Genomic DNA, 14,593 nt, shown 5'->3' with positions numbered 1-14,593 from the left:
AGGAGGATTCTGCCTTCCCACTTCCAGCTACTGTCTGAATACTAGAGAAGAGACCCTCTTAAGAATATTAGGGGGGTGAGCAGGGGAAGGACTAGACCATGTGAAAAATGAACATAATATTTTAGCTGCAGTTCTCTCATTTTCAACATTGTATTCTTGTTATTAGAAAAAGTGCACCTAGACATTACGTTGTTGTGCCCATAACCTAGGTTTAAAGTACCATTTAGCTCCTAGCTTTCATATCTCAGTTTCTAACACACCTTCAGGTCATACTCTGTGACACTTTTGGCCATGAATAATGCAGTGTTGTTTTTCTTAAAATGAAGTTGCCTTACAAGACCCCTGATTCACAGCTTCAAACTAAATAACAAAGGGCAATTTTAGAAAAGGAATCTACACTAGCAACTGTCCTTGTGGCTTTGTCATAGTAATACTTATGTAATCATACATACGCAGAGTATAACAATGAAATTATTCCTTTTCAAATGGTGGAATAGCACATAATTTGGTTCTCAGGGTAACCCCATTCACATTAATTTAATTCAGATCATGATGCCACAGAGAAGAGAGCGGATTCTTAAATCACATGTTCTTATTATCTTCCTATGATCAAATCTAGATCTACCAATGCATGATGCAACAATTATCAACATGAGAGTTCCGGTTATATCCAAAATGGCAGAACTTGTGGCATGATCCAGCCAGTGAAAAGCACTTTTAAGCTCCATACACACCAAGAGGGAAGTTGGCATGTGTTAAATCAGGATAGTCCACGGAGATGAAGCATTTATAAGCCTCAGAGTCTACCAAGTTCAAAAACGTCTTGGACAGGATTTGCAACAGGTGCTGTGGGTTACACACTGCAAAAATTTTAAAGGTTTTCAGTGGTCTCATGTTAAGAATGAGAAAACCCAGTCTTTTCATAATTTTGACAAGCAGGCAATTCAATCTTTTAGGCTTTCTAATTTACAGTCCAAGCAAATTAAATAATAAAAAGCTCTGACAGTTTTGCTCGAAACTTCAAACAATCTTTTCTTCATGATTTGGCCCAATCACGATTCTAGTATATTAAGTAAATATTGGTATGTTTCAAACTTTATTTTTATAAATTTGTGGGCAGCAACTCTAAAAACGATTTCAAAAAGAGGCTTGTGAATTTGAATGCTTTAGTGTGTTGTACTAATGTAACTTTCTTGGGATGCAATTTATTAGTTCAGGGTCAGGGAAACTGTGGCCCTACGGATGTTGCTGTGCTACAAGTTCCATTATCCCTGACAACTGCCCACACTAGCTGGGGGCTGATAGGAGTCCAACAGCATTGGGAGGGCCACAGTCTCCCACCCCTGTAGTAATTCGAACTAATACCTTATTGAGCAACCAGGTCTATAGGAGAGCACACAGGATTCAAAGTCAGCTATATTATATGCCACAAGTGGGTACAACTATAGTTCAGAAACAAAACACAGACCTACTCCATGTACTCAGCAAATCTCTCATTAGGTGCTTCAAGGAAGTAGTCTATGAAGAAATTTCTAAAATCAAAGATCATACACTATGAATTCTGTGGATGTATAATCTGGATTGTTCTCTAAAGGCCTCCCAACAGCATATTCCACTGAGCACAATGGAACTTACTTCTGGGAATGTACATATCTGCAAGTAAAAAGAGTGAGAATTAATAACTACAAAATTAGCTATATTGGAACCTGAAACAGGACAGATGGCAAGGACAGTCTGATGACATGCTCTGAGCCTGTTCTGAATCTGCACCAATTCTGACTTGCAGCTAACAGTCTCAGTGCAGAAAACTGTTTCCCTTCCTACAAATATAAATAATCAATTCTTCAAAGGCACTGTATGATTCCCATGATGCTTCATCTGAAAGAATATCTGTAACGTAACTTCATGCCAAGCTCTTCTTTGCTGGGAAAGGAAATTCTTCCTCCCCTTCCATAAAGGGGAACAAACCACAACCACTACTACAGAACTGTCTTACCTAGTAGCAGCATTAACCTGCATACTGTACTTTGTTACATAAGCAGGTTTATTGCAGTGCTGTTGAAGCATATCTTCATTGCTTCAGACAAAGAGTGAGGTATAGCAATGCACAGATGCATGTCAAGCTAATGACTCTGAATGTTCTGAGATGCCTTCAGAGCTATTTAGGTATTTAGTTTATTGTTTTCGTTTTTAAGGTTCCACATGCTGACATTTCTTTCTTGGACTCTTTGATAAGGATTACGTCGAGACTGAGCAGATGGTTATGTTAAAGCAGTAAGCATTGTATCTAAAATATCCTTATTAATCTAATAATTTGGTGGTCAGTAATAATTAGGGGAAGTTTTAGCACCACAGCTATATCTTCTCGCTTTAAATAATGTAAGCTTCACTATAGTGCCCACTATAAGGGCAGTAAATTTACAAGCCTTGTATGGATGCAAATGAGCAACATCTCATTTCTCAGTCTCATATCTGGCCCCCTTTTATAGCATATTTAAACAAAGAATATCTACTCTCTGATAACCATTACATTCTTCTCAGCATAACCTTCAGCTATTTAGCAGGTGATGCAGAGTTGTGATTTGCTATGGCAATTAGTGGCAAAATGCACATTCCTTAACACTTATTTCAGCTGTAAAGTTAAGCCAGTGAGTGTCTTTCTGTATGCTCCCAGCATTATATTTTATCTTCACTGATGTCATGTTTCCATTAACCTCCCACTTAGCTGAAATCCCCACTAGGCTTAATAGAATGGTATTACTGTATGAAATAAAAACAAGTCATTAAAACAGCGACTGATTGTCAACTTCGTCTTAATCCTTGTTCAATATACATATCTCATAAGAGTGGCAGTGATAACTTGTTATCTTTCTAAATGCAATTAAATTAAAAGAGGTTTTAAAAGAAATCTGCTCTACAAGTTAGCTAATTGTGTCAATTTATTTTCCCTAAAGACCATGATTAATGAAGGCCTTACTTAATTATTATTGTAGGTATAGTTAGTCTATTTCTCAAATATATTTGTCATGTATGGCTCAATGAACATATGACCTACAGTGGAAATGGAGAAAAAAACTGCATGTTCTGTATTATGTATGCACTAGGTTTGTCATTCATTTCCACAGATCTAAGGGACACATCACAGATTCCAAGAAGCAGCCTTAAGATTTGTTTTCAGACAAAATTTCTATTAAAAAAAGAATTTATAAAAACTAAAGTTCAAACATCTGCTTTTTAATAGTTCTACAGTAAATAGTGAGAATTTCTTTGTTGCATAATCCCTCTCTTGTATGTCTCTTAAATCAATATTTCCATGTATCTTTTCCAGTGGCATTTATTTTTGTTCTAGCTGCTCAGCTGATACTGTGTTCCCTTTCTTTCTGTCTCAACTCATCTGCTGTGAAGCTTCTCATTACTATGATGCTCTAGGGCCTAATGTTTGGGCTGCAGTCCTATCTATATACACATACCATTTGTATTCAATGGAACTTACTTCTGAGCAGGCTTGAATAGTATTGCATTGCTAGTGTTGATTTAGAAGTGACAGAGGGAGACATAAAACAAGTATAACACAACTTGAGAAAATGTTACATCAATGCAATTCAAAATATGCAGACATTGCTGAGTGCACCTGCTGATAGGAAACTTGGGATATCAATGTGGGTTGATTTTAGGGCAACAGGTGGCTTGTAAGAATACAAAGTAATGTGCTGGAAGAGTATACCTAGTTGATTTCCTATTTTAAAAAAGGCACACATAGAGAAAAACACACACAGAGAGAGAAAAACACACACACACACACACACACACACACACACACTTTCTCTATCCTATGCATATTAGAACTCTGGGTTCACAACTTCTAACTCACAAGTCATGAACTATGAACTACAGTGGTACCTCAGGTTACATATGCTTCAGGTTACATACGCTTCAGGTTACAGACTCCGCTAACACAGAAATAGTGCTTCAGGTTAAGAACTTTGCTTCAGGATGAGAACAGAAATCGTGCTCCGGCAGTGCAGCAGCAGCGGGAGGCCCCATTAGCTAAAGTGGTGCTTCAGGTTAAGAACAGTTTCAGGTTAAGAACAGACCTCCGGAACGAATTAAGTACTTAACCCGAGGTACCACTGTATAGATCATGTGGTGCAGAGTAGTTGGATGTTGGCAATCCAGATTATTTCCAGCCATGAAGATTGCTAGGTCAGAATGTCTCAGTACAATTTACCAACCTGAAACTTTATCACAGAGAGTGTTACGATATTATGCTCCTAAATGTAACTGAGCTTTTGAGGATATTGTGACTAATCTTTTTAGATAGCAGCAGGTAAATAATCTAAAAAGAGCAATGAAGCCCCATTTTATAAAGGGATCCATTTCCAGTTTCACCACCTTTTTACACTCAAATGACCTCCGTGCACCTGGAGTGCCACAAACATCACTGAGAGTAAGTAAGATCAGGTCTTATCTCCTACATACTGGCCTGGTTTCCAGGTGACATTAAGCCATGGTTTGTTTAGCTTAGCTGTGATCTGAATTCACCAGTGCCAACTAACTATGGCCAACAAAACAGAACATGAAACCATAGTTTGAAGTCAGCTTACAAATCTTAGTTTATGTTAACCATAGTTTCGCGTTACATCCAAACCCTCTATCATGGCTTAATCCTGGCTTGTTTTTATGTCTTACTCCAAAAGCTACAGAGACAAAAATGGTTAAAAAAATGATAATTAGCTTAAATAAGTCGTAGTTACTTTGTTCTTCTACAAGACCTCATGGTTTGTTCAACAAACCTTGGTTAAAACAAACAAGGGTAATTGCAGCCATGGAGTCAGTTCAGTAGGGCTTGGATTAGCACTGTGAAGCTAAAAATGAATTTACTAGTCACACAGAAGGCTGTTTACATGTGTTAGACAATGGACCTGTGTAAGGTAAGACCATAAATTGAATAAAACTCACACATCAACCCTAAAGGAAGCAAAGCCAACTGTGCAGTGAGAAATGCTTGCTAATTTTTATTACATCGATTTGTAATTCAGAGTTGTATGCAACTAAGTAATTCTCACAGTAGACCCACTGAAACCAATTGACAAGTTAGTAATAACTTAAGACTGCGGTCCTAACACCACTTACTGGGGAATAAACACCACTGAATTCAATAGTATTTCTGAGTAGACATGGTTAGGATTACACTATAATTTAAGTCCATTGATTGCGATGGCTGTAAATTGGGTATGATTTCAATAGATCCAACAATTATTCCTAAAGGTAGGGATAGGGGATAAATTTGATTCAGTTTGCATGGAAAGTTGAAGCTATGAAATTCACACTTTCCAAAACAATATGAGGTATCTTTCAAAATCTGTACTTATCTAAATTTTGTGATTCAGCTCTAGAAGCAAAGCTTATAAAAATGCATATATTAAAGTGTGTGCAAAAAAGGAACATATTAGGAAAAATATCATACAAAAAATGGTTACTTAACTGTGTACAAATTAGTTAGGAGAAACTTGTGCTCAAATACTGAAGAATTTGCATGAGAATTTTTTTTAATCAAATTGCTGCAGAAATATGGCTAACTGAATTTAATTTGAGGAAAAAATGAGACTAAGGGAACTGAGATTTTCAGATCCTTCCTTCCCTACCTAAATATTTCTTTAAAATGCACTGTGCAACACTGAATACACACAAAATTCCAGCCAAGGTTAAAACCTATATAAATTTCTATAAACATGTACAAATCTATTAAAAGCACCATGATATGATACAATCCTTCAGATTCATTGAAACCACTCGTCATTTGGTTCATTGCTCATGGCAAACAAGCTGTTACATTTCTGAAAGTTCTAAAATGCTACAAGTATCACATTGAGAGTCTGAGTCAAAGCGTTTTTGTTTGTTCACAAAAATGTAGCTTCAGTATTCCTCTAACGCAAGTCTGCATTGCATAACCCTCTTAAAACAGCAATTATTAACAAACCAAACTACTTTGTGTTACAACTAGTAGGTATTTTATTGATATATAAATTGCTTGTTTTTAAAATATACTCTAGAAATGTAACACATTGGAAAAAAGAAGCTTGTATTAAAGGTTAAGAAAATATCTGTGAAATTTCAGACATAGGATTTTGTTAGAGTCTTTTCAGTACACACTCACTGAAGACCACAAACCCCTGGAAAGCCATTTTAAGAAAATAATATCTCAGAAGTTGAAAATTGTGTTGATTCATTTTCTTTTGCAGCTGAATGTAAAGACACTTAAACAGAAAACCTCTTTAAGGTTTGCTTTCACTCGTTGGTAACTAAAACATCATCATCATTATTTTTTAATCCCATTAATAAGTCAGTAACATCCTATTTCTCCTACCTTTGCAGCAGTAGTCCCTCCTAATAGCTTTGTACCTTCCATCAAATGCACCCCCCCACACACACACCCAACAATATAACAAGTCCAGGTTTATTAAAAAATGCTTCACTAAGGCTCTATCTCTGCTCAATGTATGTTTTGCCACTGAGTTTAATCAGTTTAATCAGACCCTGCCCCCTTCAAGAGTAACAGTGCAATCGTAAGCTTGTACTCAGAAGCAAAATGTTTAGGATTGCAGCTGGGAACAGCAAGCCTAGGGAACTCCATAACTCCTAGGGAAGGCAAGGGGGACAGAGAGAAGCACCCCGGGGAGGTATAGAAGCATAGAATTCCACTCATCTTTTGCTTGCTTGGCCAGCAGCAGTCAAGTCAGAGGCAAATGAAAGAGACCTTCCTGGACTCAAGCCTCCATTGCAAACACAACTGAGCAGTTCCCAACCCACTCAGCCATAGAAGCAGAACCATCATGGGGCGTCTCCCCTCACACACATACCACTTCCAGATTCAGTTGTGTATACCAGGAGCACATGGGTTGCCCAGGAAGTCCTATATCAGCCCACCCTTTGCTGTTAGTGCCAAAAAAGCCACTGCCCCCCCTGAGACCTGATAGCATCCAGTTCCCTACCTTCAGTCCCATCCTGAAGCCCAATCCTACTAAGGGGAAAGGCATTTCCATCCACTATGCCCTAGCAATGGAAAACAAAAAACAAAAAAATGAATGTGGCATAATCATAGGCTTTATTGAACAGCATTTCAATAAAGGAGGAGTGGGTGGGGATGGAAACCACATAGAGGGTTGCCAACCAGTCATCCAAGCAGAGCTCCTGTGCCTCAGAAAGCAGAACAATGGTCAGCAGGATGGTGGCAGGATCTGTTTCTTTCATGGCTCCAGCTCCACATTAGGACACTTACTTGACTACGTATTGCATAGCTGGTATGGCGTTGGCGATGAATCAGGAGCTTGTCTAGTGCAAGTGGGCTGGCAGCCATAAGGAAGAACAAGAATGGGTTGGGCCTCCTTCCTGGTCCACTTGGAATGCAAAGTGGGAGAAGGTCCTTTACAGCAGTCTATGGAGAGCAAGGGAAGACAAAGAGCAATAAGCAATATGTAACAGATGCAACACAGAGCCCATGAATGTGGGGGCACAGTAGATGTTTGTGAGGAGGTGAGGAGGAAGAGGGAGTGGGGTACCTGAGTTATTGGCCAGAACTCAGTCTCCTTCACCTTGGGAAGGGAAGTGACTGAGGCCATACTCGCCCTGGTGGGCTGCAGTGCAACTCTCTGTGTGGAGGAACAGCTTATTCTGCTCCGTGTGCCCAGGATGTGTTCCTGTCAGGCAAAAGAGCTCACGAGTCTTTGGCCAGCAGTGGTAATGGCTGGATAGGAGTGTTTGCTTTTGAGAGTGACGGCTCCTGCCTGTTTGGGGTAACCAAGCATTACTGCAATACAATATAGGCAAGGCATCCATACGCAAAGAGGGGGAAACTGTTGCAGGAATTCCACTTTGTAGGATGGCTGCCATCTCTGCTCGCTTACCTGTGTGGAGTGCTCTATTCTTGCAGTTCCAGTTGTGGCAGTGTAGTGGGAGTTGCAGGTTGGTGTTTGTGTCTGGAGTCCTAAGGTGAAGTACCTGTTAGGATCCTAGATAGAGAAGTGTTAGCAATGTGCTCAAGTCCCTCTGTCTCTTCTGGAGACAGGCAATTTAATGAAACACTCCCTGTTTGTTCAAAGTGCACCTTCTTTATGTTTCCCATCACCAGAGTTTCCCCATGATCTGAGTGAGGCCTGAAAGATATAGGTCCATGCTAGCTACCCAGTTATCTTATTTATGATCTCTCTGTATGCTGTAACTGAGTGCTGATTACATGCTCTCATAATGATGTGAATGAGGGAGTTTTGTTTTGTTTTGCTCTTCACTGAGTTGAATGGGAGGAATTTTCCTTACAACAGCTCCATGGTCAGTGTCCCTGCCCCATTTTGGCTGCTAGGCCAGCAGAGTTGTGCTGGTATACAAGATATGCAGCAGCATGTTTCATGTTCTCCTGTTGTTGGTGGTGGTGGTGCTTCTTCCCTATCCTACAGATAATCCCTCTGCCAGCATAACTGAAGGATAAAATTGAGTTCTAAAGTACTTAGCTATTTTAAGTACAAGTGGTAAAGGCAAGGCACATTTCCGGTATGAAACACTCCTGTTTGTGAGTATTGATTACTTGGTTATTAGTGTTAGTCCAAAGTGGAGGTGTGGGTGGATGTATAAGTAATATGTGCCATAGGTTTGGTATATCAGCAGCAGCAGCACTATATATCCACAAGAAATGCCTGCTAAAATGCTTAATATTTTCAGAGCCTAAGCTTTAATCATTCTCACAGCAGAGTTTCAGAGAAGATGAATATATGATAGCTTCCTTCAGATATCTGAGAGGCTGTCATGCAAAAGGTGAACAGAGAACAGGGAATGAACCTTAAATGGGTGGAAATGGCAGGGAAGCAGATTTGAACTAAACATTAGGGTAAAGGCTGTTCAATAGTGGGGGAGGCTGTTGCGAGAGATGGTGGCAGCTCCTTCCTTGGGGTGTTTAAGCAGAGGCTTGACAACAATCTGACAGGGTTGCTGTAGGCAGTGGAGGCTGGCTCATTAGGGCAAAGGGAGCACTGAACCACCAATCTCAGTCTTCTCTGCTATTTTGCTTACAACCAGTCACAGGGTAGCCCTGGATATCCTTGGCTCTGGCTGCTGGTTTTAATAGACCCTAGCAGGACCTTCACTGAGCTAGCCTAGATGACCTCTAAAGTCTCTTCCATCCATGTGAGGCCAGGCTGATTATTAGCACTGCATATTCATAAATCTAGGAAAGTTGCCTTTAAAGCTTACTTTAGCATTTCCCAATCCTAACATTGCTTTGCACTTATCTGATGAATTTCTCTCTCCATTTCCATCTCATGCCACAATGCACAGACCACAGAATTGTAGAATTACCAGGGTTTTGTTTTGTTTTGAACTTTCTGCGCCTTTTACAGGTTCAGGACAAAGGGGAGGGGAAATCAACAGATACAGCTTTTCCCTCCCTCTGTTTACTGAATCAGGATGGGGAAAACCAACACACGTTTCATGTCTCGGCTACCTGTAGCTGTTAGGAAAGGAGTTAGCCCTTAAGAAAGTCTCCATTATAAGTAATGGTTGTTAGAATATAGGGACAAGAGAGAGCATCATTAGCAATTACTCGAATTAATTATGTTTGTATCTCACTTTTCCTCCAATGAGCTAAGTGCATCTCCTGCTCCCCACTCCTACTGTCACTACAACCCTGTAAATTAGGGTTAGACTGAGGGCAAATCCATATTGTAGTTTAATGTGGATAGTAAACTTCCTGTACCTCCATTAATTATCTATTATCCATATTCTCAAAATCATTGCCTTTACACTCTTCTCCCTCCCTCAGTCCATATTTTCTCATGCTCTCTCATTTTTTTGGAGTATCCCTGGTATGAGAACATCTGGATTGAGGGAATAGAAAGTGTAGAAAGGCAGGGATTTGGAGGTGGATGTCATGTGGTCAATGGAGAATTAATGCAGGTACAGGAAACTTACTATCCTCATTAAAGAGTAATATGGGTGACCCCTGAGAGATGAAGGTTGGCAAAGTTATCTCAGGAACTTCGTAGCTGAGCCATGGCTTTCTTAGCTCAAGTTGTACCTGAACCCCGCTTTCTTTGTTATAAGTGCAACACTTTATCCCTATATCTTTGGGAGAAATCAGAAACTAGAAATGTCAGCAGATCACTTATGTTGTTTGTGGAATGTCAAGGACTGGTCAATTAAGATATAATATCCCACCTATCAGGGGAAAGAACATTGCATGCAGGAAGTTCCAGGTGCAATCCCTGGCATCTCCAGTAGAATGGACCAGGTTAACAGGTGATGAGAAAGACCTCTCTGCCTAAGACTGTGGAGTGCTACTACCTGTTATACAATACTAGGAAAGACAGACAAAAAGTAGGAACCGGTATAAGGTGGACATTACATGACTGGTTCACACACCATCTGGTATTTTACAAAAAAAGATGCACGCAAATGAGAATGTATCTACCCTGAATAGTATGCTTCTCTCAAACAACATGCTCTTTAATGGTTCAGTCAGGGGTGAATAGAAAAAGTGCTGGTGCCAGATTCCAACTCACCTTCCCAATAATGATAGAGAAAAGTAGAGAGACTGATGCTCAAGTGTTGCTTGTTCCCAGGGACAGCAACAACTATATATTTAGACTTTAAAGCAGGCTTCACCAGCCTGATGCCCTCCAGCTGCTGTTGGAGTGTAACTCCTATCAGCCCCAGCCATCACAGGACACATTGGCAAAGGCTGCTTTAAAATGACATAAATATACATTCTCGCAACATTTCCGTATCAGGGAGGAAAAGCAGAACTTCATTTGAGTTTTACCCCACCCCTACTACATACTAAAGTTATATAAGGTGATATATTCATTTGCAAACTGGAGTTGCTGTGTATTCATAGTAATGGCCTGATCCAATGTAGGTCCACTCAGGAGTAAGTCCTGCTGAGTTCCATGGATTTACTTTCAAGGAAGCATTACACAGAACTGGGTTTGCAAAATCATAGCACCATGGTCCTAAATGCATTTACCTGGACAGTAAATTCCATTTATTTTAATTGGAATTTGCTTCCAAGTAATTGCTTAGGTGTTAGGTGTTAAGTGATGCACAGCAATTTTAATTAGTAAAATCCTATATTTCATTATAGAGTCACGCTATAAATTTCTGGAGGGCTGAGGTACAGTTAGTGCAAGTTACAAATATTTATTCTCTTGCGTAACATATAAAGAGACTTCACCATGTACTGAAGTAATAAGAGGTATGCATACTGCATATAGAAACCTGCAGTTTCACAACCTGTACAAATGTGATGCTGCTTAATCGTGTGCCATATATATGAATTTACACACCCGCTCATCCACAAGAATAAATGAAATATATTAATAAAACTTACACTTTGTGAAACAGCTTGATATATGAAAAATATTTCCTTCTACATACATTAGCCCTAGTATCCTTCCTGCGATGGGGTTCAACACCAAAGGCACAATACATCAAGAAATCTGTTATGTACATCCCTAATTGAAATGAACAAGAGCAATGCAAAAACACCAACATGCTCTTCAGTAGCTCCCATTCATTTTGAAGTGAGAGTGCACAGGAGAAAAACCCTATGAATTGCATGTCCATTTATTCTATTTATTTATTAAGAAATGTGCATCACATTTCAGATGCCAGAGAGAGAGAGAGGGAGAGTTGTTTGTTGAAGATTTACTGAAAATCATGTGGTAGTGTTCAGGCACAAGGAGCCTACCATTGTAGGGAATAGTTTTCAGCAAAAATGGTCTAGTTGTTTTAGACATCTGCTTGTGACCTTTTACTTGCTCACAGAGTCCTGAGCAGCAGGCATTTCAGCTAAAGAGAGGAGAATATGATAAACAAATGGATTCAGCAATATACTTGCCAGGCATGTAAACATGGATGACATTGCTGCTGTAATCACATTAGTTTGTAGAGTGCATCAAGACTGATCAACTAGCCATGTCAGAAGATCTTTGAGGTGCAATGCAAGCAGGAGCAAAATTCACTGGATATTACTATAGAAGGGCATCTCTCGCGCTCTCTCTTTCCAGACTATATAAACAAGGCTCCATGGGTAGGAAGTCACCTTGAGGCAATGCAATGCAACATCATCTCAAATCACAGAGTTGCACTTTGAGTACATGGAGGGGGGAGGGTTAAAACAAAATCCATTTCCTTCTTGTCTCCCTTCCCCATAGTGTCCCTCTTAATTGGTGCATATGCCGTGTGAGACAGAGGTAGTGTATCTGTCTCACACAGCATATATACCAATTATGGGTGAATACATCATGTAGTCTCTGCTCTCATTCCTAGACCTTCTACTGTCTACAGTACAGCCTGAAGGTTTATTGCCTCCCCCTCTCCATTTCAGAAAGACACCTCAGTTCGATCACCTCCATCTAGTCAGTGTGTCTTACATTCTCCCCTGCCACTATTTTACAGAAGGCTAGGGTAAGCGAGGTCAATATGATACATTGTCATCATCATCATTTTAATCTCCTATGAGGCTGTCCACATTCTGTCTTCTCTGTGCAGGCAATATAAGAAGAGAGCAGACTGCACTTCCCATAGCATTCCTGATATTTATAATATAGCAACACACACATTTACTGGCTTTGCAATTGAACACATTGAGTGCAATCCACCTCCCACTTAATTCAATGGCAAAATTTCCTACTGATTTATTTTAATGGAATGGGATTTCATCCACTATCAGAAAAGCTAGGGGGTGGGGAAGTTGTTTTAAATGCAGAGCTATTATCTAAAAAGGATGCATATATATTCCTCTTATCCCAGCCCCAAGACTATTTCAAATGCTTTTGCCATTAATTAGTAAATACCTCACCAACCCCCCCCCCACAAACCTTCAATGGGTATTTCAAAATGCAAATCTATGCAAGGTGAAATGTATAATATGCAAAATCATTCCCAAGTGTTTATGCCATGAACCATATTTTCTGCCCTTGGAATCTTGCACACACGAGGTCTAATTTTCAATTACTTTCTTGATTTTCCACGTTTGAATTCATAAAGCGTTCGTTCCTTCTGTCACACGAGCTTACCTTTATGGTCTGTTTAGCAGTGCAGCTACCTCCTGCATACCAATTTAGGGGCTGCAAAGACAACCTAACAGTCCTTGATCGCAGCCTCGCACCTTCCCAATCACACATAGATCCTGTGTGCATTTTAAAACCCTACTTTTTTTTTTAAAGAAGACAGCAGCAACTAACGCTTCCTCTCTTGCTCAGACATCTACTTCTATGTTTCTTTAGCACACACACCCCTTCTCCCAAACTCCCCATTTGTTGAATTACAGGTAAGATGATGCAGAGGGGCCAGCGCAGACACGAAGATGCTACTTCGCATTTTCTCCAGATTTAAATCCGCAAGGAAAACCATCGGGAGACCACACGAGTGGCGGAAGAGCTGACCAGGTATCCGTGCCTCCCCCCCCACTCCATCCTCACACACAGACACTTAGGGTGATGATGACTGTACGGAGAAGCAGCAGCCCAAACAGCCTGGTACTGCAGTGCTTTCTGGAGGATCAGACAGACAGCTATTCTCATGGTTAAGGTTGGGTGTCCCCCCTCCCCATTCAAAAACAACAACAACCCACCTTTGCTGCTGCTGCAAATGATTGTTTCAGAACTTTTCTCGCCCCCATTTGTAAACAAGATGCGTGGGGAAACTCACCGGGTCGTCCTGATCTCTGTCTGAAGGTCAATCCCGGGCTAGCTTGGATGGCAGTTTTCCTCGAGGGGCTCCGGGAGGCTCGGGTCCGATTCCTGGCCCTTCTTTTCCTCCCCTTTCCCCGCCTCGCGTCTTCCTGGCCGTCCTCCCCGATCCGTGTGCGGCGACCCGAAGGCGCCCCTCTATTCAGCCTTCCTCGCCCAGCAGCCTCGCCGCCGACGCTCAGATGCCATGGTCGCAATCCACATCGCGGCAGATGTACCACAGGATCACATAGAGGATGAGCAGGATGGCGAAGATGAACAAAGCCACCAGAATCGCCTTGGTCACCGGGGAGATGAGGGACTGCATGACCCCCGCGCGAGAGCCGCCCGAGGAGCTCGCTCGCCAGTCGGCAGCCCGCGTCGGAGAAGTGAGGCACAAGCCCGCCGAGGACGGACCAGACAGGCTCTCCTCTCCCGCAGAGGAGGCGGCGGCGGCGGCGGCGGCGGCGGCAGCCTCCACACCGAAGTCCCCCCGTCGCCTGAAAGAGCCCCGCTAAAACCTGGGCTGCCTCCGCATTGGTTCGTGCCAAGCTGAGGAGGCGAGGGCGCGAGGCTGAGGCGCCGGGCGAGCGGGCTTCCCTCCCGCCTCCTCGTCAGGGCGCCCGGAGAAGAGGCAGGCGGACTGGCTGACGGACTGACCCCGCGGGGCTCTCACCAGCCGGCGCTCGCCCGCTCCGGCAGCCGCGGCCGCAGCGAAGGGGCTGGGGAGCTGAGGGGGCAGGCGGCGAGAAGTTAGCCCGCCCAACGGCGCGGCCATGGGCGCCCCGCGCGCGCCGCCGGGAGGGCTCCTCGGTGGGTTTTGGCGGGCTGAAAGAAGGAGGATGCTCTGCCCGCCCGGCGCGCGTCGCCTTCCC

At 41.9% G+C, this 14,593-nt stretch overlaps 1 protein-coding gene across 1 annotated transcript in view; it reads right to left on the bottom strand.

Annotated features, from left to right (window-relative positions):
* ZBED1 (zinc finger BED-type containing 1) overlaps nucleotides 1-14,142 on the bottom strand; it is a 124,032-nt gene extending 109,890 nt beyond the window's left edge. Inside the window, exon 1 of the mRNA XM_083437798.1 lies at nucleotides 13,699-14,142. The gene's annotated coding sequence lies outside the window, so the exon portion shown is untranslated. The remainder of the gene's footprint in view (nucleotides 1-13,698) is intronic.
* Between the last annotated feature and the right edge of the window lie 451 nt (nucleotides 14,143-14,593).

This window comes from Podarcis tiliguerta (genome assembly GCF_965153285.1).
Source record: "Podarcis tiliguerta genome assembly, chromosome: 4".
NCBI lineage: Eukaryota > Metazoa > Chordata > Lepidosauria > Squamata > Lacertidae > Podarcis > Podarcis tiliguerta.
The sequence above is the reverse complement of the archived record's forward strand: the minus strand, read 5'-3'. Positions and strand labels throughout refer to the sequence as shown.